The sequence below is a fragment of the Triticum dicoccoides genome, chromosome 6A (genome assembly GCF_002162155.2).
Source record: "Triticum dicoccoides isolate Atlit2015 ecotype Zavitan chromosome 6A, WEW_v2.0, whole genome shotgun sequence".
NCBI classification, from domain to species: domain Eukaryota; kingdom Viridiplantae; phylum Streptophyta; class Magnoliopsida; order Poales; family Poaceae; genus Triticum; species Triticum dicoccoides.
In genome coordinates this window covers 86168219-86191249 of record NC_041390.1, presented here as the reverse complement: position 1 = coordinate 86191249, position 23031 = coordinate 86168219, and positions in this window count along the sequence as shown.

Below are 23031 nucleotides of genomic sequence, written 5' to 3'. Positions count from 1 at the left end.
TGGGGGCGCAGAGGCATAATAAGTGTCCCAAATAAGAGATACCCATGGTACGTCCATCTTATTGAAGAACTTAAAAAGATGTTTGATGAGCAGTGCATCATTTTGAACGCTCAAGTCCATAACTCCCAAACCACCAAAAGATTTTCGACGACATACCAAGTCCCAAGCCGCCAAAGATTGCCGAGGCATATCCATGTTCCCTCTCCACAAGCATTGCCGCATAATCCGCTCAATTTGCTTCAAGATACCCTGCGGTAGCGAAAGGGTGCACAAGAAATATATCGGCATGGAACTAAGGACAGACTATAATAGTTGGAGACGACTTCCTTGGTTCAAGAGACAAGAGGATGCAGACAATCGTCTCTCAATACGATCCACCAAAGGCAACAGATCATAAATTTTTGGCCGGGAAGTACCCATTGGTAGGCCCAGGTAAGTGAATGGCATGCAACCAACATCACATCCAAGCAAGGCAGCAACACACGTGCCCTCGTCATCAGTCATATTGATTGGTATCAAAGAGGACTTACTAAAATTCACCTTTAGTCTGGTTGATTTGGCAAAGACTTCAAGCATTTCTTTGAATGCAATAAACTGGCTATCAATAGCAGGAAGAACGATGAGTGTATCGTCAGCATACTGTACAATCGGATAGTCCATCGATGTAGTTGGGATTGGCAAGGTGAGAATATTCCTGGAGCACATCTCATTTACGACCGATTGAAGTAAGTCCACCGCGATCACAAAGAGTAAGGGAGATAGCGGATCACCTTGGCGAACACCTGATCGACAAACAAAGTGATTACCAGGCACTCCATTCAAAAGGGCCGAAGAGGAGCCTGTGGACAGAATGCTGTCAATCCAACTTGTCCAACGATCGTCAAATCCCTTACATTTCAAAATCTTAAGAATCAGCTCATGCTCAATGGTGTCAAATGCCTTTCTGAAGTCAAGTTTAAGAAGAATGATAGGCCTCTTGGAAGCTTTGCATTGGTGAATGTATTCAAAACACCACGCCAGACAGTCCTGTATGGATCGACACCGTAGAAACCCATATTGGTTGCGGTGGATACATTTCAGAATCACACCCTGGAGACGATTTGCCAAAAGCTTGGTTAAGAACTTTAAACAAGTATTAGTCAAAGATATGGGCCTAAAATCGCCAACATATTCAGGGCTTAGCTTCTTCGGAATGAGGGTGATAAGAGATGTATTGAGATACTCCAAATTACATTTTCCCTCATAGAATTCTTGCACAAGTTTCATAAAGTCGTCCTTCAAAATAGGCCAGCATTTCTTTAAGAAAAGCCCAGTAAAGCCGTCTGGTCCGGGAGCACAATCAGTAGGCATATTTTTAGTTACCGTATCCACCTCAGAGTCAGTGAATGGTCAAGACAACTCCTCTAGCCCATCAATTCGGGTAATTAATGTGTCTAGATCAAAACCCATCTGAATGCCTTTTGATTGGCCCATTCGCTGATTGAAGTCAGCCCAGAACATTCCCGCCAACTGTTGATGGTCTGTGACCACATCCCCCTCCACAGACTTGATCGAGGAGATAGTGTTCCTACGGAATCTTTCCGTAGCCATTGCATGAAAAAAAATTGAATTCTCTTCTCCAACTTTTATGTTTCTGATCGTGCAACGCTGCTTCCAATATATGAATTGCCAATGTAAGATATCCTCAAGATGCAATTTAACAATTCTACGAAAATTGAACTCCGGCCAACTCAAAGGCCTAATTTCCTCTAGATTATCCAGGAAAATAATCACTTTATTACAATCAGCAATTAAAGCTTTGACTGTGGACAGGTTTAAATGCCATTTCTTTAGAGCATATCGTAGGGACTTAAACTTAGCTGAAATTGTTAATGCAATCGATGATTTAACCACTGGCCTATTCCAAACTTTAGCAACACAGTTAGCAAACCCGGGCAAATCCACCCAATAATTCTCAAAGCGGAAGACCTTTGCCTTGGGGATACAAGTAGCAATCGAGACCACGCACGGCACATGGTCAGAGGCAGTGCGTGCTAGTGGAAATACCATTGTGTTGGGGTGGTCTGATGTCCAAGTAACCGAAGTGAAAAACCAATCTATCTGTTCTAGAAGAGGTGAGGTTTGCATATTCGACCATGTATATTGACGCCCCTTGATTGGCAACTCAACAAGTCCCAAATGACCAATTATCTCATTAAACAAAAAGATATCGTTAACATCACCTCCCGGAAGATTGCAGTTTTCCAACGATCTCATGAAGTTGAAATCACCCAAAAGCAGCCAGTTCTGACCAAACCAAATATCAAGATTATATAACCATTGAACAAATTCATCACGGGCAGGGCCTTGACAAGGGCCATAAGCAGAGACAAGAGACCAAGTTTCAGAGGTGTGTTTGGATTTGAACTCCACAATTATCCCATAGGATTTGGACTCGATTAAAGTACCTATGAAAAAGGATGAATTCCAAATGACCACCATCCTAGCCGACGCACCAGCCGAAGGTACGTAAACAAAATTATCAAAACGCCTCGGGCAAAACTTCCTAATGAATCGCTGATCCATTTGCATGCATTTAGTTTCCTGAAGACAGACAACAGAGCAACCACTTTCATCGATCTTCTGCCTAACTGCAAGCTGACGTGCTTCAGCATTGAGACCACGAACATTCCAACATAGCACCTTCCACTCCTTAAATCTTGTCTGATTCATTACAAACCAAAAGCAAAAGCATAGTAAATAGGCCACGCAATGACCTATACCGACCCACACAGCAGACAAGCATAACATAGTTCTTAACAAGAAAACAAAGATAAATGGCGATTACGGTTCGCCATAGACCAGAACCCTGCATGAAGTAACTAATCATCAGAACCCTGGATGCTGCTGGACTTGGCCGGATCAGCAACAAGCTTATCCGTAGAGATCTTCTCAGGTGCAATGCGGAGACGGGCGCCAATGCGTTGGAGATCTGAAATAGCAGTTGGTGGTGGCACAGAAGAACTGTTTTCATACTGGGAGTTGCTGGCCTTGCGCTTCTTCAAAGTGTGAGACTTCTTGGGAGAAACTTTGCGGTAGCCATCATGGAGGGCGCTCAGACGTGCACTGCGCCGAACCTCAGTATCAACAATAATTCTTGAGGCTTGAGACTTCCTTGCTCGCTTCAGAGTCACCTCAAGCACAGCAGAAAATTCAAAGGTTTTAGAAACTGGGTCATCCAGATCATCAAAGCAGAGAGCTCGAGCAACTGGCCTTTTAACAGTAGCATTTGGCACATCCGGGGCAAAGTTGGTCGAGGAGTCAGGTGCAGGCAGGAGCTTAAAAGTGGAAACAGGGCCACTGCAGAGAGCTTCACAGGATTGCTTGTTGAGCATAGCACCTATGTCAGACTTGAAAACAAACTAGGGAATGTTTGAAGACCATATAAACGGCGACATCTTCTCAAAAGAACGTTGCCACTGCATCACTGGTGGGAGAACTGGTCCATAGATGGTGAGGACTTGCCCAATCACAAGAGGAGATTGCTGTGGTCCCATTGGGGGCTGGAAGAGAGCCACCTCAGCAGCATTGTCAACATTGTTAACTGAATCATCTGAAGGTTGTAGAACAATGGACTCCTGTGACTGGATTTCCTGAACTTCCTGATGTTGCACACCTTCATGAGCCACATCATTGTTTTGCTGCTCATTGACTGGCTGTGGCACATCATTCCAACCCAGCTCAGGGAACTCTGGCATAACCCAATTGTGATTCTCAAAGTGTAAATTTCCAGGCAGGGGGTGTGGATTGCCATTGAAGGGCATGGGGTCTTCATCTACTGGTAGAACGTCTGCAAAATCCGCTGACAAGATGTACACAGGTGCAGACCAAGAGATCCTAGCACCGCCAAAGTCTGCATATTCTCTGTAAGTCACCGAGCGAGGAACCAGAGTCGGTGCAGGGAAAGACACATAAGCGAGCGAGCGGACAAGCATGGGATCATCTTGATGCCAATTATGAAATCTACCAAAGGTGCTAATTACATCCGCAAGGTGCTGTGTGCGCCTATAATCCAGTGGAACTCCGAGCAACATAACCCATCCACGGCAAAAACCCTGTGTTGCTCTGTAATTAACTCCCTCATCATGCGGGATGAACCTAAAAATCTATCATTGCCCAGATTGAAAGGTGGATGATCCACAAGAGCTTGACGAGCCAAGGCACTACGGAACGAAAAAGCCCAACTCCTTGTATCCAAGGTTGGGCCTCCAGAATCTCTCTTCCCAGATCATTGACAACAAAATTACTGACCATGTTACGAAAGATGGCGATTTCTTCGGGTAGAGGAGCTGGCTCGACGATGGCGATGGCATAGTCCTCATGCTGCCGATCTGGAGCCACCGCAGGCACGAAGAAGGTACGGGGAAGGCGCAGCTCTCCACCATCAATGATGTCGAAGCCTTGTGGGACAAACTCCATGGGGTTCAACGCAAAGGTCGCCATTGCCGGTGCCGAAGAGGAGAAGCGCCGATCAGTGGGGCAGTATGGAGGCGATGCAGTGTGAGATGGATGAGGCGGAGGAGGCGATGCAGACGGCGAGGAGGCAGGTTGAGCCGTTATGGGCGGTGGCTTTGCAGGTAGAGGTGGAATAGATGGGGTGGCAGGGTCGACGGGACTGGGCAGAGACCTAGCGGGACTAGCTATGGAGGGAATCGAGGCGTTCAGCGTAGAAAAACCTGCTGACCGGCTGGAATCGCCCGATTTGATCCGCGGGACCCACTTGTAAGTTGGTGATGGAGTAGAATCCGAACAACCCTTTGCCCTGTGCCCCAACCGAAAGCATCTACGGCAACGGACCCTGCTAGTGCACGCTCTCGTTAAATGATCCATGGATAAGCAATTCTGACATTTCCACACATTAAAAACCATGTCATCAATAAACTCATTTAAATCAGTAGAATCTCCAGATAAATCTGTTGGTTGGAAATCAATATTCGCCTCGTTGCCAGAACTAGATGGATATATATCAGACAGATCCATGTTTGATAGGGCCGGGGAAACAACCTGGGCCACGGGAATCACCGGGTCTGTTGATTAGGCCGGGGAAGCATCTTGGGCCAGAATCGGAGCTGATTCAACCAGCTTATCCACATGCACATGCAGATTGACTGCAAGAGTGTTTTGCGCTGCCACAGAAAACCCTACCGAAGAAATCTCAGGAACGTTAACTATTCCGAAAGTGATGGGTGGCTCGGCCACCGTCCATCGGAGGTCAGTCACCGGCGGTCGAGGCAAAATTACTCGTTCACGAGGAAGAACAGTATACCCAGCCTGAATAACATCATCAACCATACCAGGCGAGGCAGGATAACTATACCCCTTGCAAACATTGTATTGTTGAAATGTTGCAAACGAAAATTTCTTTTTAGATCCAGAACCCGAACGCAAAGCGGACTTAGATGGTGGTTTGTGCATTGCGATCAAACGGAGAGAAGCACGCCTCTTAGAGGGACTGATTAAGATCCACTCTACATCACATTCCTTCTTCCAAATGAGAAACTCACATTTCCAATTAGGGCCACCATTGCCCCAAAGATGGAAGAAACATTTGAATTGCAGGCACGCAAAAGATCGCAAATGAAGAACAAGAAGGCCAACACGTTTGCATGAGACAATAAATGAGAATACCTTGTCTTTAATGAGCTGAACAGACAAATCAATTGCAGATCCTCCAATTGCAGATTCCAAAGCCGCCGCCACTGAATCCTCATCAAGATGAAAAGTGTGCCTGCTAAAAGACACGGCCATAATAAAATGGCCTGTGTCATCCACGGGATGAATGCATTTCCCACAAGATCTGAAAACGTCCTCCGCAAAAGCCAATCCTTTAGAAAAATCCAGATCCAGGGTTGATCCTCCATGATGATGTTGGGGAACGTAGTAATTTCAAAATTTTCCTACGCACACGCAAGATCATGGTGATGCATAGCAACAAGAGGGGAGAGTGTTGTCTACGTACCCTCGTAGACCGAAGCGGAAGCGTTGACGCAACGTAGAGGAAGTAGTCATACGTCTTCCCGGTCCAACCGATCCAAGCACCGTTACTCCAGCACCTCCGAGTTCTTGGCACACGTTCAGCTCGATGACGCTCCCCGGGCTCCGATCCAGCAAAGCTTCGGGGAGGAGTTCTGTCAGCACGACGGCGTGGTGACGATCTTGATGTTCAACCATCACAGGGCTTCACCTAAGCACCACTACAATATGACCAAGGTGGAATATGGTGGAGGGGGGCACCGCACACGGCTAAGGAACGATCATGAAGATCAACTTGTGTCTTCTAGGGTGCCCCCTGCCCCCGTATATAAAGGAGCCAAGGGGAGGGGGCGGCCGGCCAAGGAGGGCGCGCCAAGGGGGAGTCCTACTCCCTCCCTTCTTTCCTAGTTGGAGAAGGAGAAGTGGGGAAGAGGAGGAAGAGGGAAAGGAAAGGGGGGGCGCCGCCCCCCTCTCCTTGTCCTATTTGGACTAGGGAGGGGAGGGGCGTGCGGCCACCTCTTGCCTCCTTTCCTCTTCTCCCTTAGGGCCCATGTAGGCCCAATAACCCCCGGGGGGGTTCCGGTAACCCCCCAGTACTCCGGTAAAATCCCGATTTCACCCGGAACGATTCCGATATCCAAATATAGGCTTCCAATATATCGATCTTTATGTCTCGACCATTTCGAGACTCCTCATCATGTCCATGATCACATCCGGGACTCCGAATAACCTTTGGTACATCAAAATACATAAACTCATAATGAAACTGTCATCGTAACGTTAAGCGTGCGGACCCTACGGTTCGAGAACAATGTAGACATGACCGAGACACGTCTCCAGTCAATAACCAATAGCGGAACCTGGATGCTCATATTGGTTCCTACATATTCTACGAAGATCTTTATCGGTCAGACTGCATAACAACATACGTTGTTCCCTTTGTCATCGGTATGTTACTTGCCCGAGATTCGATCGTCGGTATCTCAATACCTAGTTCAATCTCGTTACCGGCAAGTCTCTTTACTCGTTCCGTAATACATCATCTCACAACTAACTCATTAGTTGCAATGCTTGCAAGGCTTATGTGATGTGCATTACTGAGAGGGCCCAGAGATACCTCTCCGACAATCGGAGTGACAAATCCTAATCTCGAAATACGCCAACCCAACATGTACCTTTGGAGACACCTGTAGAGCACCTTTATAATCACCCAGTTACGTTGTGACGTTTGGTAGCACACAAAGTGTTCCTCCGGCAAACGGGAGTTGCATAATCTCATAGTCATAGGAACATGTATAAGTCATGAAGAAAGCAATAGCAACATACTAAATGATCGGGTGCTAAGCTAATGGAATGGGTCATGTCAATCAGATCATTCACCTAATGATGTGATCCCATTAATCAAATAACAACTCTTTGTCCATGGTTAGGAAACATAACCATCTTTGATTAACGAGCTAGTCAAGTAGAGGCATACTAGTGACACTCTGTTTGTCTATGTATTCACGCATGTATTATGTTTCCGGTTAATACAATTCTAGCATGAATAATAAACATTTATCATGATATAAGGAAATAAATAATAACTTTATTATTGCCTCTAGGGCATATTTCCTTCAGTCTCCCACTTGCACTAGAGTCAATAATCTAGATTACACAGTAATGATTCTAACACCCATGGAGCCTTGGTGCTGATCATGTTTTGCTCGTGGAAGAGGCTTAGTCAACGGGTCTGCTACATTCAGATCCGTATGTATCTTGCAAATCTCTATGTCTCCCACCTGGACTAGATCCCGGATGGAATTGAAGCGTCTCTTGATGTGCTTGGTTCTCTTGTGAAATCTGGATTCCTTTGCCAAGGCAATTGCACCAGTATTGTCACAAAAGATTTTCATTGGACCCGATGCACTAGGTATGACATCTAGATTGGATATGAACCCCTTCATCCAGACTCCTTCATTTGCTGCTTCCGAAGCAGCTATGTATTCCGCTTCACACGTAGATCCCGCCACGACGCTTTGTTTAGAACTGCACCAACTGACAGCTCCACCGTTTAATGTAAACATGTATCCGGTTTGCGATTTAGAATCGTCCGGATCGGTGTCAAAGCTTGCATCAACGTAACCATTTACGATGAGCTCTTTGTCACCTCCATAAATGAGAAACATATCCTTAGTCCTTTTCAGGTATTTCAGGATGTTCTTGACCGCTGTCCAGTGATCCACTCCTGGATTACTTTGGTACCTCCCTGCTAGACTTATAGCAAGGCACACATCAGGTCTGGTACACAGCATTGCATACATGATAGAGCCTATGGCTGAAGCATAGGGAACATCTTTCATTTTCTCTCTATCTTCTGCAGTGGTCGGGCATTGAGTCTTACTCAACTTCACACCTTGTAACACAGGCAAGAACCCTTTCTTTGCTTGATCCATTTTGAACTTCTTCAAAACTTTGTCAAGGTATGTGCTTTATGAAAGTCCAATTAAGCGTCTTGATCTATCTCTATAGATCTTAATGCCTAATATGTAAGCAGCTTCACCGAGGTCTTTCATTGAAAAACTCTTATTCAAGTATCCCTTTATGCTATCCAGAAATTCTATATCATTTCCAATTAGTAATATGTCATCCACATATAATATCAGAAATGCTACAGAGCTCCCACTCACTTTCTTGTAAATACAAGCTTCTCCAAAAGTCTGTATAAAACCAAATGCTTTGATCACACTATCAAAGCGTTTATTCCAACTCCAAGAGGCTTGCACCAGTCCATAAATGGATCGCTGGAGCTTGCACACTTTGTTAGCTCCCTTTGGATCGACAAAACCTTCTGGTTGCATCATATACAACTCTTCTTCCAGAAATCCATTCAGGAATGCAGTTTTGACATCCATTTGCCAAATTTCATAACCATAAAATGCGGCAATTGCTAACATGATTCGGACAGACTTAAGCATCGCTACGGCCTATGGGTGAGAAGGTCTCATCGTAGTCAATCCCTTGAACTTGTCGAAAACCTTTTGCAACAAGTCGAGCTTTGTAGACAGTAACATTACCGTCAGTGTTAGTCTTCTTCTTGAAGATCCATTTATTCTCAATTGCTTGCCGATCATCGGGCAAGTCAACCAAAGTCCACACTTTGTTCTCATACATGGATCCCATCTCAGATTTCATGGCTTCAAGCCATTTCGCGGAATCTAGGCTCACCATCGCTTCTTCATAGTTCATAGGTTCATCATGATCTAGTAGCATGACTTCCAGAACAGGATTACCGTACCACTCTGGTGCGGATCTTACTCTATTTGATCTACGAGGTTCAGTAGCAACTTGATCTGAAGTTCTATGATCATCATCATTAACTTCCTCACTAATTGGTTTAGGTGTCACAGAAACCAGTTTCTGTGATGTACTACTTTCCAATAAGGGAGCAGGTAGAGTTACCTCATCAAGTTCTACTTTCCTCCCACTCACTTCTTTCGAGAGAAACTCCTTCTCTAGAAAGGATCCATTTTTAGCAACGAATGTCTTGCCTTCGGATCTGTGATAGAAGGTGTACCCAACAGTCTCCTTTAGGTATCCTATGAAGACACATTTCTCCGATTTGGGTTCGAGCTTATCAGGTTGAAGCTTTTTCACATAAGCATCACAGCCCCAAACTTTAAGAAATGACAACTTTGGTTTCTTGCCAAACCATAGTTCATAAGGCGTCGTCTCAACGGATTTTGATGGTGCCCTATTTAACGTGAATGTTGCCGTCTCTAAAGCATAACCCCAAAATGATAGCGGTAAATCTGTAAGAGACATCATAGATCGCACCATATCAAGTAAAGTACGATTACGACGTTCGGACACACCATTACGTTGTGGTGTTCCGGGTGGCGTGAGCTGCGAAACTATTCCGCATTGTTTCAAATGTAGACCAAACTCGTAACTCAAATATTCTCCTCCACGATCAGATCGTAGAAACTTTATTTTCTTGTTACGATGATTTTCAACTTCACTCTGAAATTCTCTGAACTTTTCAAATGTTTCAGACTTATGCTTCATTAAGTAGATATACCCATATCTGCTTAAATCATCTGTGAAGGTGAGAAAATAACGATATCCACCACGAGCCTCAACATTCATCGGACCACATACATCTGTATGTATGATTTCCAACAAATCTGTTGCTCTCTCCATAGTACCGGAGAACGGTGTTTTAGTCATCTTGCCCATGAGGCACGGTTCGCAAGTACCAAGTGATTCATAATCAAGTGGTTTCAAAAGTCCATCAGTATGGAGTTTCTTCATGCACTTTACACCGATATGACCTAAACGGTAGTGCCACAAATAAGTTGCACTATCATTATCAACTCTGCATCTTTTGGCTTCAACATTATGAATATGTGTATCACTACTATCGAGATTCATCAAAAATAGACCACTCTTCAAGGGTGCATGACCATAAAAGATATTACTCATATAAATAGAACAACCATTATTCTCTGATTTAAATGAATAACCGTCTCGCATCAAACAAGATCCAAATATAATGTTCATGCTCAACGCTGGCACCAAATAACAATTATTTAGGTCTAATACTAATCCCGAAGGTAGATGTAGAGGTAGCATGCCGACCGCGATCACATCGACTTTGGAACCATTTCCCACGCGCATCGTCACCTCGTCCTTTGCCAGTGTTCGCTTAATCCGTAGTCCCTGTTTCGAGTTGCAAATATTAGCAACAGAACTAGTATCAAATACCCAGGTGCTACTGCGAGCTCTAGTAAGGTACACATCAATAACATGTATATCACATATACCTTTGTTCACCTTGCCATCCTTCTTATCCGCCAAATACTTGGGGCAGTTCCGCTTCCAGTGACCAGTCTGCTTGCAGTAGAAGCACTCAGTTTCAGGCTTAGGTCCAGACTTGGGTTTCTTCTCCTGAGCAGCAACTTGCTTGTTGTTCTTCTTGAAGTTCCCCTTCTTCTTCCCTTTGCCCTTTTTCTTGAAACTAGTGGTCTTGTTGACCATCAACACTTGATGCTCCTTCTTGATTTCTACCTCCGCAGCCTTTAGCATTGCGAAGAGCTCGGGAATTGTCTTATCCATCCCTTGCATATTATAGTTCATCACGAAGCTCTTGTAGCTTGGTGGAAGTGATTGGAGAATTCTGTCAATGACGCTATCATCCGGAAGATTAACTCCCAGTTGAATCAAGTGATTACAATACCCAGACATCTTGAGTATATGCTCACTGACAGAACTATTCTCCTCCATCTTGAAGCTATAGAATTTATTGGAGACTTCATATCTCTCAATCCGGGCATTCTGCTGGAATATTAACTTCAACTCCTGGAACATCTCATATGCCCCATGACGTTCAAAACGTCGTTGAAGTCCCGGTTCTAAGCCGTAAAAAATGGCACATTGAACTATCGAGTAGTCATTAGCTTTGCTCTGCCAGACGTTCTTAACATCGTCAGTTGCATCAGCAGCAGGCCTGGCACCCAGCGGTGCTTCCAGGATGTAACTCTTCTGTGCAGCAATGAGGATAATCCTCAAGTTACGGACCCAGTCCGTGTAATTGCTACCATCATCTTTCAACTTTGCTTTCTCAAGGAACGCATTAAAATTCAATGGAACAACAGCACGGGCCATCTATCTACAATCAACATAAACAAGCAAGATACTATCAGGGACTAATTTCATGATAAATTTAAGTTCAATTAATCATATTACTTAAGAACTCCCACTTAGATAGACATCCCTCTAATCATCTAAGTGATCACGTGATCCAAATCAACTAAACCATAACCGATCATCACGTGAAATGGAGTAGTTTTCAATGGTGAACATCGCTATGCTGATCATATCTACTATATGATTCACGCTCGACCTTTCGGTCTCAGTGTTCCGAGGCCATATCTGCATATGCTAGGCTCGTCAAGTTTAACATGAGTATTCTGCGTGTGCAAAACTGGCTTGCACCCGTTGTAGATGGACGTAGAGCTTATCACACCCGATCATCACGTGGTGTCTGGGCACGACGAACTTTGGCAACGGTGCATACTCAGGGAGAACACTTTTTATCTTGAAATTTAGTGAGAGATCATCTTATAATGCTACCGTCAATCAAAGCAAGATAAGATGCATAAAAGATAAACATCACATGCAATCAATATAAGTGATATGATATGGCCATCATCATCTTGTGCTTGTGATCTCCATCTCCGAAGCACCGTCATGATCACCATCGTCACCGGCGCGACACCTTGATCTCCATCGTAGCATCGTTGTCGTCTCGCCAATCTTATGCTTCTACGACTATCGCTATCGCTTAGTGATAAAGTAAAGCATTATAGGGCGATTGCATTGCATACAATAAAGCGACTACCATATGGCTCCTACCAGTTGCCGATAACTTGGTTACAAAATATGATCATATCATACAATAAAATTTAGCATCATGCCTTGACCATATCACATCACAACATGCCCTGCAAAAACAAGTTAGACGTCCTCTACTTTGTTTGTTGCAAGTTTTACGTGGCTGCTACGGGCTTAAGCAAGAACCAATCTTACCTACGTATCAAAACCACAACGATAGTTTGTCAAGTTGGTGCTGTTTTAACCTTCGCAAGGACCGGGCGTAGCCACACTCGGTTCAACTAAAGTTGGAGAAACTGACACCCGCCAGCCACCTATGTGCAAAGCATGGCGGTAGAACCAGTCTCGCGTAAGCGTACGCGTAATGTCGGTCCGGGCCGCTTCATCCAACAATACCGCCGAACCAAAGTATGACATGCTGGTAAGCAGTATGACTTATATCGCCCACAACTCACTTGTGTTCTACTCGTGCATATAACATCAAACCATAAAACCTAGGCTCGGATGCCACTGTTGGGGAACGTAGTAATTTCAAAAATTTCCTACGCACACGCAAGATCATGGTGATGCATAGCAATGAGAGGGGAGAGTGTTGTCTACGTACCCTCGTAGACCGAAGCGGAAGCATTGACGCAAGGTAGAGGAAGTAGTCGTACGTCTTCCCAGTCCAACCGATCCAAGCACCGTTACTCCGGCACCTCCGAGTTCTTGGCACAAGTTCAGCTCGATGACGCTCCCCGGGCTCCGATCCAGCAAAGCTTCGGGGAGGAGTTCTGTCGGCACGACGGCGTGGTGACGATCTTGATGTTCAACCGTCGGAGGGCTTCGCCTAAGCACCGCTACAATATGACCGAGGTGGAATGTGGTGGAGGGGGGCACCACACACGGCTAAGGAACGATCACGAAGATCAACTTGTGTCTTCTAGGGTGCCCCCCTGCCCCCGTATATAAAGGAGCCAAGGGGAGGGGTGGCCGGCCAAGGAGGGCGCACCAAGGGGGAGTCCTACTCCCACCGGGAGTAGGACTCCCTTCTTTCCTAGTTGGAGAAGGAGAAGTGGGAAAGAGGAGGAAGAGGGAAAGGAAAGGGGGGGCGCCGCCCCCCTCTCCTTGTCCTATTCGGACTAGGGAGGGGAGGGGCGCGTGGCCACCTCTTGCCTCCTTTCCTCTTCTCCCTTAGGGCCCATGTAGGCCCAATAACCCCGGGGGGGTTCAGGTAACCCCTCGGTACTCCGGTAAAATCCCGATTTCACCCGGAACAATTCCGATATCCAAATATAGGCTTCCAATATATCGATCTTTATGTCTCGACCATTTCGAGACTCCTCGTCATGTCCATGATCACATCCGGGACTCCGGACAACCTTCGGTACATCAAAATACATAAACTCATAATGAAACTGTCATCATAACGTTAAGCGTGCGGACCCTACGGTTCGAGAACAATGTAGACATGACCGAGACACGTCTTCGGTCAATAACCAATAGCGGAACTTGGATGCTCATATTGGTTCCTACATATTCTACGAAGATCTTTATCGGTCAGACCGCATAACAACATACGTTGTTCCCTTTGTCATCGGTATGTTACTTTCCCGAGATTCGATCGTCGGTATCACAATACCTAGTTCAATCTCGTTACCGGCAAGTCTCTTTACTCGTTCCGTAATACATCATCTCACAACTAACTCATTAGTTGCAATGCTTGCAAGGCTTATGTGATGTGCATTACCGAGAGGGCCCAGAGATACCTCTCCGACAATCGGAGTGACAAATCCTAATCTCAAAATACGCCAACCCAACATGCACCTTTGGAGACACCTGTAGAGCACCTTTATAATCACCCAGTTACGTTGTGACGTTTGGTAGCACACAAAGTGTTCCTCTGGCAAACGGGAGTTGCATAATCTCATAGTCATAGGAACATGTACAAGGCATGAAGAAAGCAATAGCAACATACTAAACGATCTGGTGCTAAGCTAATGGAATGGGTCATGTCAATCAGATCATTCACCTAATGATGTGATCCCGTTAATCAAATAACAACTCTTTGTCCATGGTTAGGAAACATAACCATCTTTGATTAACGAGCTAGTCAAGTAGAGGCATACTAGTGACACTCTGTTTGTCTATGTATTCACACATGTATTACGTTTCCGGTTAATACAATTCTAGCATGAATAATAAACATTTATCATGATATAAGGAAATAAATAATAAGTTTATTATTGCCTCTAGGGCATATTTCCTTCAGATGACCCATGGGAGATGGGTATAGGGAGAGAGATCAGAGGACGCGGGAGATGATGCGCGAAGAAGGACCAAGATTTACTAGTTGGAGAGGGAGATCACCGGAGAACCTAGGACACCAGTGGGAGGAGGGGTGGGAGACATCTTTTCCTTGTAGGTGAAAGTGTTGTTATGATTGTTGTTAGCTATGGAACTAATGAGTTAGTTGCGGGATGATGTATTACGGAACGAGTAAAGAGACTTGCCGGTAACGAGATTGAACTAGGTATTGAGATACCGACGATCGAATCTCGAGCAAGTAACATACCGATGACAAAGGGAACAACGTATGTTGTTATGCGGTTTGACCGATAAAGATCTTCGTAGAGTATGTAGGAGCCAATATGGGCATCCAGGTCCCGCTATTGGTTATTGACAAGAGAGGTGTCTCGGTCATGTCTACATAGTTCTCGGACCCGTAGGGTCCGCACGCTTAACGTTCATTGACGATATAGTACTATGAGTTATGTATGTTGGTGATCGAATGTTGTTCGGAGTTTTGGATGAGATCACAGATATGATGAGGAACTCCGGAATGGTCCGGAAGTAAAGATTGATATGTGGATAGTAGTGTTTGATCTCCGGAAGGGTTCCGGAATTCACGAAAGGGGTTCCGGATGTTTCCCGAAATGTTTGGGCACGAGAACACTTTATCTGGGCCAAAGGGGAAAGCCCACGAGGCTTTTGGAAAGTGCAAAAGGAAGTTTTGCGGAGACCAGAGGCTAGACGCCAGGAACCCTGGCGTCTAGGGGGTAGATGCCGGGAACCCTGGCGTCTAGCCCTGGAGTCCGAGAAGGACTCTTGCCTTTCGGGTGAAACCGACTTTGAGGAGGATTTTACTCCAAGTTTTGACCCCAGGGCTCAACATATAAATAGAGGGGTAGGGCTAGCACCAAAGACACATCAAGAAACACCAAGCCGTGTGCCGGCAACCCCGTCTATGGAGATTGTTCTTCACCAACACCGTCACCACGCCGTCGTGCTGTCGAAACTCATCTACTACTTCGCCCCTCTTGCTGGATCGAGAAGGCGAGGACGTCACCGAGCCGAACGTGTGCAGAACTCGGAGGTGTCGTGCTTTCGGTACTTGGATCGGTCGGATGTGAAGACGTACGACTACATCAACCGCGTTGATATAATGCTTCCGCGAATGGTCTATGAGGGTACGTAGACAACACTCTCCCCTCTCGTTGCTATGCATCACCATGATCTTGCGTGTGCGTAGGAATTTTTTTGAAATTACTACGTTCCCCAATAGTGGCATCCGAGCCTAGGTTTTATGCGTTGATGTTGTGCACGAGTAGAACACAAGTGAGTTGTGGGCGATATAGGTCATACTGCTTACCAGCATGTCATACTTTGGTTCAGCGGTATTGTTGGATGAAGCGGCCCGGACCGACATTACGCGTACGCTTATGCGAGACTGGTTCTACCGACGTGCTTTGCACACAGGTGGCTGGCGGGTGTCAGTTTCTCCAACTTTAGTTGAACCAATTGTGGCTACGCCCGGTCCTTGCGAAGGTTAAAACAGCACCAACTTGACAAACTATCGTTGTGGTTTTGATGCGTAGGTAAGAACGGTTCTTGCTTAAGCCCGTAGCAGCCACGTAAAACTTGCAACAACAAAGTAGAGGACGTCTAACTTGTTTTTGCAGGGCATGTTGTGATGTGATATGGTCAAGACATGATGCTAAATTTTATTGTATGAGATGATCATGTTTTGTAACCGAGTTATCGGCAACTGGCAGGAGCCATATGGTTGTCGCTTTATTGTATGCAATGCAATTGCGTTGTAATGCTTTACTTTATTACTAAGCGGTAGCGATAGTCGTGGAAGCATAAGATTGGCGAGACGACAACGATGCTACGATGGTGATCAAGCAATCGCGCCGGTGATGATGGTGATCATGACGGTGCTTGGGAGATGGAGATCACAAGCACAAGAAGATGATGGCCATATCATATCACTTATATTGATTGCATGTGTTGTTTATCTTTTATGCATATTATCTTGCTTTGATTGACGGTAGCATTATAAGATGATCTCTCACTAAATTTCAAGATAAAAGTGTTCTCCCTGAGTATGCACCGTTGCCAAAGTTCGTCGTGCCCAGACACCACGTGATGATCGGGTGTGATAAGCTCTACGTCCATCTACAACGGGTGCATGCCAGTTTTTGCACACGCAGAATACTCAGGTTAAACTTGACAAGCCTAGCATATGCAGATATGGCCTCGGAACACTGAGACCGAAAGGTCGAGCATGAATCATATAGTAGATATGATCAACATATTGATGTTCACCATTGAAAGCTACTCCATTTCACGTGATGATCGGTTATGGTTTAGTTGATTTGGATCACGTGATCACTTAGAGGATTAGAGGGATGTCTTTCTAAGTGGGAGTTCTTAAGTAATATGATTAATTGAACTTTAATTTATCATGAATTTAGTCCTGGTAGTATTAGCATATCTATGTTGTAGATCAATAGCTCGTGTTTAGCTCCCCTGTTTTATTTTTGATATGTTCCTAGAGAAAACTAAGTTGAAAGATGTTAGTAGCAATGATGCGGATTGGATCCGTGATCTGAGGTTTATCCTCATTGCTGCACAGAAGAAATATGTCTTTGATGCACCGCCAGGTGACAAACCTATTGCAGGAGCAGATGCAGATGTTATGAACATTTGGCTAGCTCAATATGATGACTACTTGATAGTTTAGTGCACCATGCTTAAACGGCTTAGAATCGGGACTTCAAAGACGTTTTGAACGTCATGGACCATATGAGATGTTCCAGGAGTTGAAGTTAATATTTCAAGCAAATACCCGAGTTGAGAGATATGAAGTCTCCAACAAGTTCTATAGCTAAAAGATGGAGGAGAATAGCTCAAGCAGTGAGCATGTGCTCAGATTGTCTGGGTACTACAATCGCTTGAATCAAGTGGGAGTTAATCTTCCAGATAAAATAGTGATTGACAGAATTCTCTAGTCACCATCACCAAGTTAGTAGAACTTCATGATGAACTATGATATGCAAGGGATAACAGAAAAGATTCCCAAGCTCTTCGTAATGCTGAAATCGGCGAAGGTAGAAATCAAGAAAAATATCAAGTGTTGATGGTAGACAAGACCACTAGTTTCAAGAAAAGGGCAAAGGGAAGAAGGGGAACTTCAAGAAGAACGGCAAGCAAGTTGCTGCTCAAGTGAAGAAGCCCAAGTCTGGTCCTAAGCCTGAGACTAAGTGCTTCTACTGCAAAGGGACTGGTCACTGGAAGCGGAACTGCCCCAAGTATTTGGCGGATAAGAAGGATGGCAAAGTGAACAAAGGTATATTTGATATACAGATTATTGATGTGTATTTTACTAGTGTTCGTAGCAGCCCCTCGGTATTTGATACTGGTTTAGTTGCTAAGAGTAGTAACTCGAAACGGGAGTTGAAGAATAAACATAGACTAGTTAAGGGTGAAGTGACGATGTGTGTTGGAAGTGGTTCCAAGATTGATATGATCATCATCGCACACTCCCTATACTTTTGGGATTAGTGTTGAACCTAAATAAGTGTTATTTGGTGTTTGCGTTGAGCATGAATATGATTTGATCATGTTTATTGCAATACGGTTATTCATTTAAGTAAGAGAATAAATTGTTGTTCTGTTTACATGAATAAAACCTTATATGGTTACACACCCAATGAAAATGGTTCATTGGATATTGATCGTAGTGATACACATATTCATAATATTGAAACCAAAAGATGCACAGTTAATAATGATGGTGAAATTTATTTGTGGCACTGCCGTTTAGGTCATATTGGTGTAAAGCGCATGAAGAAAATCCATGCTGATGGGCTTTTGGAATCACTTGATTATGAATCAGTTGATGCTTGCGAACCATGCCTCATGGGCAAGATGACTAAGACTCCGTTCTCCGAAACAATGGAGCGAGCAACTAACTTATTGGAAATAATACATACTGATGTATGCGGTCCGATGAGTGTTAAGGCTCACGGCAAGTATCGTTATTTTCTGACCTTCATAGATGATTTGAGCAGATATGGGTATATCTACTTAATGAAACACAAGTCTGAAACATTTGAAAAGTTCAAACAATTTCAGAGTGAAGTGGAGAATCATCGTAACAAGAAAATAAAAGTTTCTACGATATGATCGCAGAGGTAAAATATTTGAGTTAAGAGTTTGGCCTTCGGTTAAAACAATGTGAAATAGTTTCACTACTCACGCACCTGGAACACCACAGTGTAATGGTGTGTCCGAACGTCATAACCGTACTTTATTAGATATGGTGCGATCTATGATGTCTCTTACCAATCTACCACTATCGTTTTGGGGTTATGTATTAGAGACAGCTGCATTCACGTTAAATAGGGAACCATCTAAATCCGTTGAGACGACACCGTATGAACTATGGTTTGGCAAGAAACCTAAGTTGTCGTTTCTTAAAGTTTGAGGTTGCAATGCTTATGTGAAAAAGTTTCAACCTGATAAGCTCTAACCCAAATCGGAGAAGTGCGTCTTCATAGGATACCCAAAAGAAAATGTTCGGTACACCTTCTATCACAGATCCGAAGGCAATATATTCGTTGCTTTGAATGGATCCTTTTTAGAAAAGGAGTTTCTCTCTAAAGAAGTGAGTGGGAGGAAAGTAGAACTTGATGAGGTAATTGTACCTGCTCCCTTATTGGAAAGTAGTTCATCACAGAAATCTGTTCCTGAGACTACTACACTGATTAGTGAGGAAGCTAATGATGATGATCATGTAACTTCAGATCAAGTTACTATCGGACCTCGTAGGTAAACCAGAGTGAGATCCGCACCAGAGTGGTACGATAATCCTGTTCTGGAGGTCATGTTACTTGACCATGACGAGCCTACGAACTATGAGGAAGCGATGATGAGCCCAGATTCCGCAAAATGGCTTGAGGCCATGAAATCTGAGATGAGATCCATGTATGAGAACAAAGTATGGACTTTGATTGACTTGCCCAATGATCGGCGAGCCATTGAGATTAAATGGATCTTCAAGAGGAAGACAGACGCTGATAGTAGTGTTACTATCTACAAAGCTAGAATTGTCGCAAAAAGGTTTTCGACAAGTTCAAGGTGTTGACTACGATGAGAGTTTCTCACTCGTATCTATGCTTAAGTTTGTCCGAATCATGTTAGCAATTGCCGCATTTTATGAAATCTGGGAAATGGATAAACAAAACTGCATTCCTTAATGGATTTATTAAAGAAGAGTTGTATATGATGCAACCAGAAGGTTTTGTCAACCCTAAAGGTACTAACAAAATATGCAAGCTCCAGCGATCCATCTATGGACTGGTGCAAGCATCTCGGAGTTGGAATATACACTTTGATAAGTTGATCAAAGCATATAGTTTTATACAGACTTGCGGTGAAGTCTGTATTTACAAGAAAGTGAGTGGGAGCACTACAGCATTTCTGATAAGTATATATGAAAGACATATTGTTGATCGGAGATAATGTAGAATTATTCTGCAAAGCATAAAGGAATGTTTGAAAGGAGTTTTTCAAAGAAAGACCTCAGTGAAGCTGCTTACATATTGAGCATCAAGATCTATAGAGATAGATCAAGACGCTTGATAAGGTTTTCAATGAGTACATACCTTGACAAGATTTTGAAGTAGTTCAAAATGGAACAGTCAAAGGAGTACTTGCCTGTGTTACAAAGGTGTGAAGTTGAGTAAGACTCAAAACCCGACCACGGCAGAAGATAGAGAGAGAATGAAAGTCATCCCCTATGCCTCAGCCATAGGTTCTATAAAGTATGCCATGCTATGTACCAGACCTATTGTATACCCTGCCCTGAGTTTGGCAAGGGAGTACAATAGTGATCTAGTAGTAGATCACTGGACATTGGTCAAAATTATCCTTAGTGGAATAAGGATATGTTTCTCGATTATGAGGTGACAAAAGGTTCGTCGTAAAGGGTTACGTCGATGCAAGTTTTGACACTGATCCAGATGACTCTAAGTCTCAATCTGGATACATATTGAAAGTGGGAGCAATTAGCTAGAGTAGCTCTGTGCAGAGCATTGTTGACATAGAAATTTGCAAAATACATACGGATCTGAATGTTGCAGACCCGTTGACTAAACTTCTCTCACAAGCAAAACATGATCACACCTTAGTACTCTTTGGGTGTTAATCACATAGCGATGTGAACTAGATTATTGACTCTAGTAAACCCTTGGGTGTTGGTCACATGATGATGTGAACTATGGGTGTTAATCACATGGTGATGTGAACTATTGATGTTAAATCACATGGCGGTGTGATCTAGATTATTGACTCTAGTGCAAGTGGGGGACTAAAGGAAATATGCCCTAGAGGCAATAATAAAGTTATTATTTATTTCCTTATTTCATGATAAATGTTTATTATTCATGCTAGAATTGTATTAACCGGAAACATAATACATGTGTGAATACATAGACAAACAGAGTGTCACTAGTATGCCTCTACTTGACTAGCTCGTTGATCGAAGATGGTTAAGTTTCCTAACCATAGACATGAGTTGTCATTTGATTAACGGGATCACATCATTAGGAGAATGATGTGATTGACTTGACCCATTCCGTTAGCTTAGCACTTGATCGTTTAGTTTGTTGCTATTGCTTTCTTCATGACTTATACATGTTCCTATGACTATGAGATTATGCAACTCCCGTTTACCGGAGGAACACTTTGTGTGCCATCAAACGTCACAACGTAACTGGGTGATTATAAAGGTGCACTACAGGTGTCTCCAAAGGTACTTGTTGGGTTGGCGTATTTTGAGATTAGGATTTGTCACTCCGATTGTCGGAGAGGTATCTCTGGGCCCACTCGGTAATGCACATCACTATAAGCCTTGCAAGCATTGCAACTAATGAGTTAGTTGTGGGATGATGTATTATGGAACGAGTAAAGAGACTTGCCGGTAACGAGATTGAACTAGGTATTGAGATACCGACGATCGAATCTCGGGCAAGTAACATACCGATTACAAAGGGAACAACGTATGTTGTTATGCGGTCTGACCAATAAAGATGTTCGTAGAGTATGTAGGAGCCAATATGGGCATCCAGGTCCCACTATTGGTTATTGACAAGAGAGGTGTCTCGGTCATGTATACATAGTTCTCGAACCCGTAGGGTCCGCACGCTTAACGTTCGTTGACGATATAGTACTATGAGTTATGTATGTTGGTGACTGAATGTTGTTCGGAGTTTTGGATGAGATCACAGATATGACGAGGAACTCCGGAATGGTCCGGAAGTAAAGATTGATATGTGGATAGTAGTGTTTGATCTCCGGAAGGGTTCCAGAATTCACCGGAAGGGGTTCCGGATGTTTCCCGAAATGTTTGGGCACGAGAACACTTTATCTGGGCCAAAGGGGAAAGCCCACGAGGCTTTTGGAAAGTGCAAAAGGAAGTTTTGCGGAGACCAGAGGCTAGACGCCAGGAACCCTAGCGTCTAGGGGGTAGACGCCGGGAACTCTGGCGTCTAGCCCTGGAGTCCAAGAAGGACTCTTACCTTTCGGGTGAAACCGACTTTGAGGAGGCTTTTACTCCAAGTTTCGACCCCGGGGCTCAACATATAAATAGAGGGGTAGGGCTAGCACCAAAGACACATCAAGAAACACCAAGTCGTGTGCCGGCAACCCCGTCCCCTCTAGTTTATCCTCCGTCATAGTTTTCATAGTGCTTAGGCGAAGCCCTGCGGAGATTGTTCTTCACCAACACCGTCACCACGCTGTCGTGCTGCCGGAACTCATCTACTACTTCGCCCCTCTTGCTGGATCGAGAAGGCGAGGACGTCACCGAGCCGAACGTGTGCAGAACTCGGAGGTGACGTGCTTTCGGTACTTGGATCGGTCGGACGTGAAGACGTACGACTACATCAACCGCATTGATATAACGCTTCCGCGAACGGTCTACGAGGGTACGTAGACAACACTCTCCCCTCTCATTGCTATGCATCACCATGATCTTGCGTGTGCATAGGAAATTTTTTGAAATTACTACGTTCCCCAACAGTTTGGATATCGGAAGTATTCCGGGTGAAATCGGGATTTTACCGGAGTACCGGGAGGTTACCGGAACCCCTCGGGAGCTTAATGGGCCATAATGAGCCTTGTGGAGAAGAGGAGAGGCGGCCAGGGTAGCCCCCCCCCTAGTCCAAATAGGACAAGGAGAGGGGGGCGCCCCCCCCCCCTTTCCTTCCTCTCTCCCTCCTCTTTCCCCCTCCACTCCTAGTCCAACAAGGAAAAGGGAGGGAGTCCTACTCCCGGTAGGAGTAGGACTCCTCCTGGCGCGCCCCTCTAGGCCGG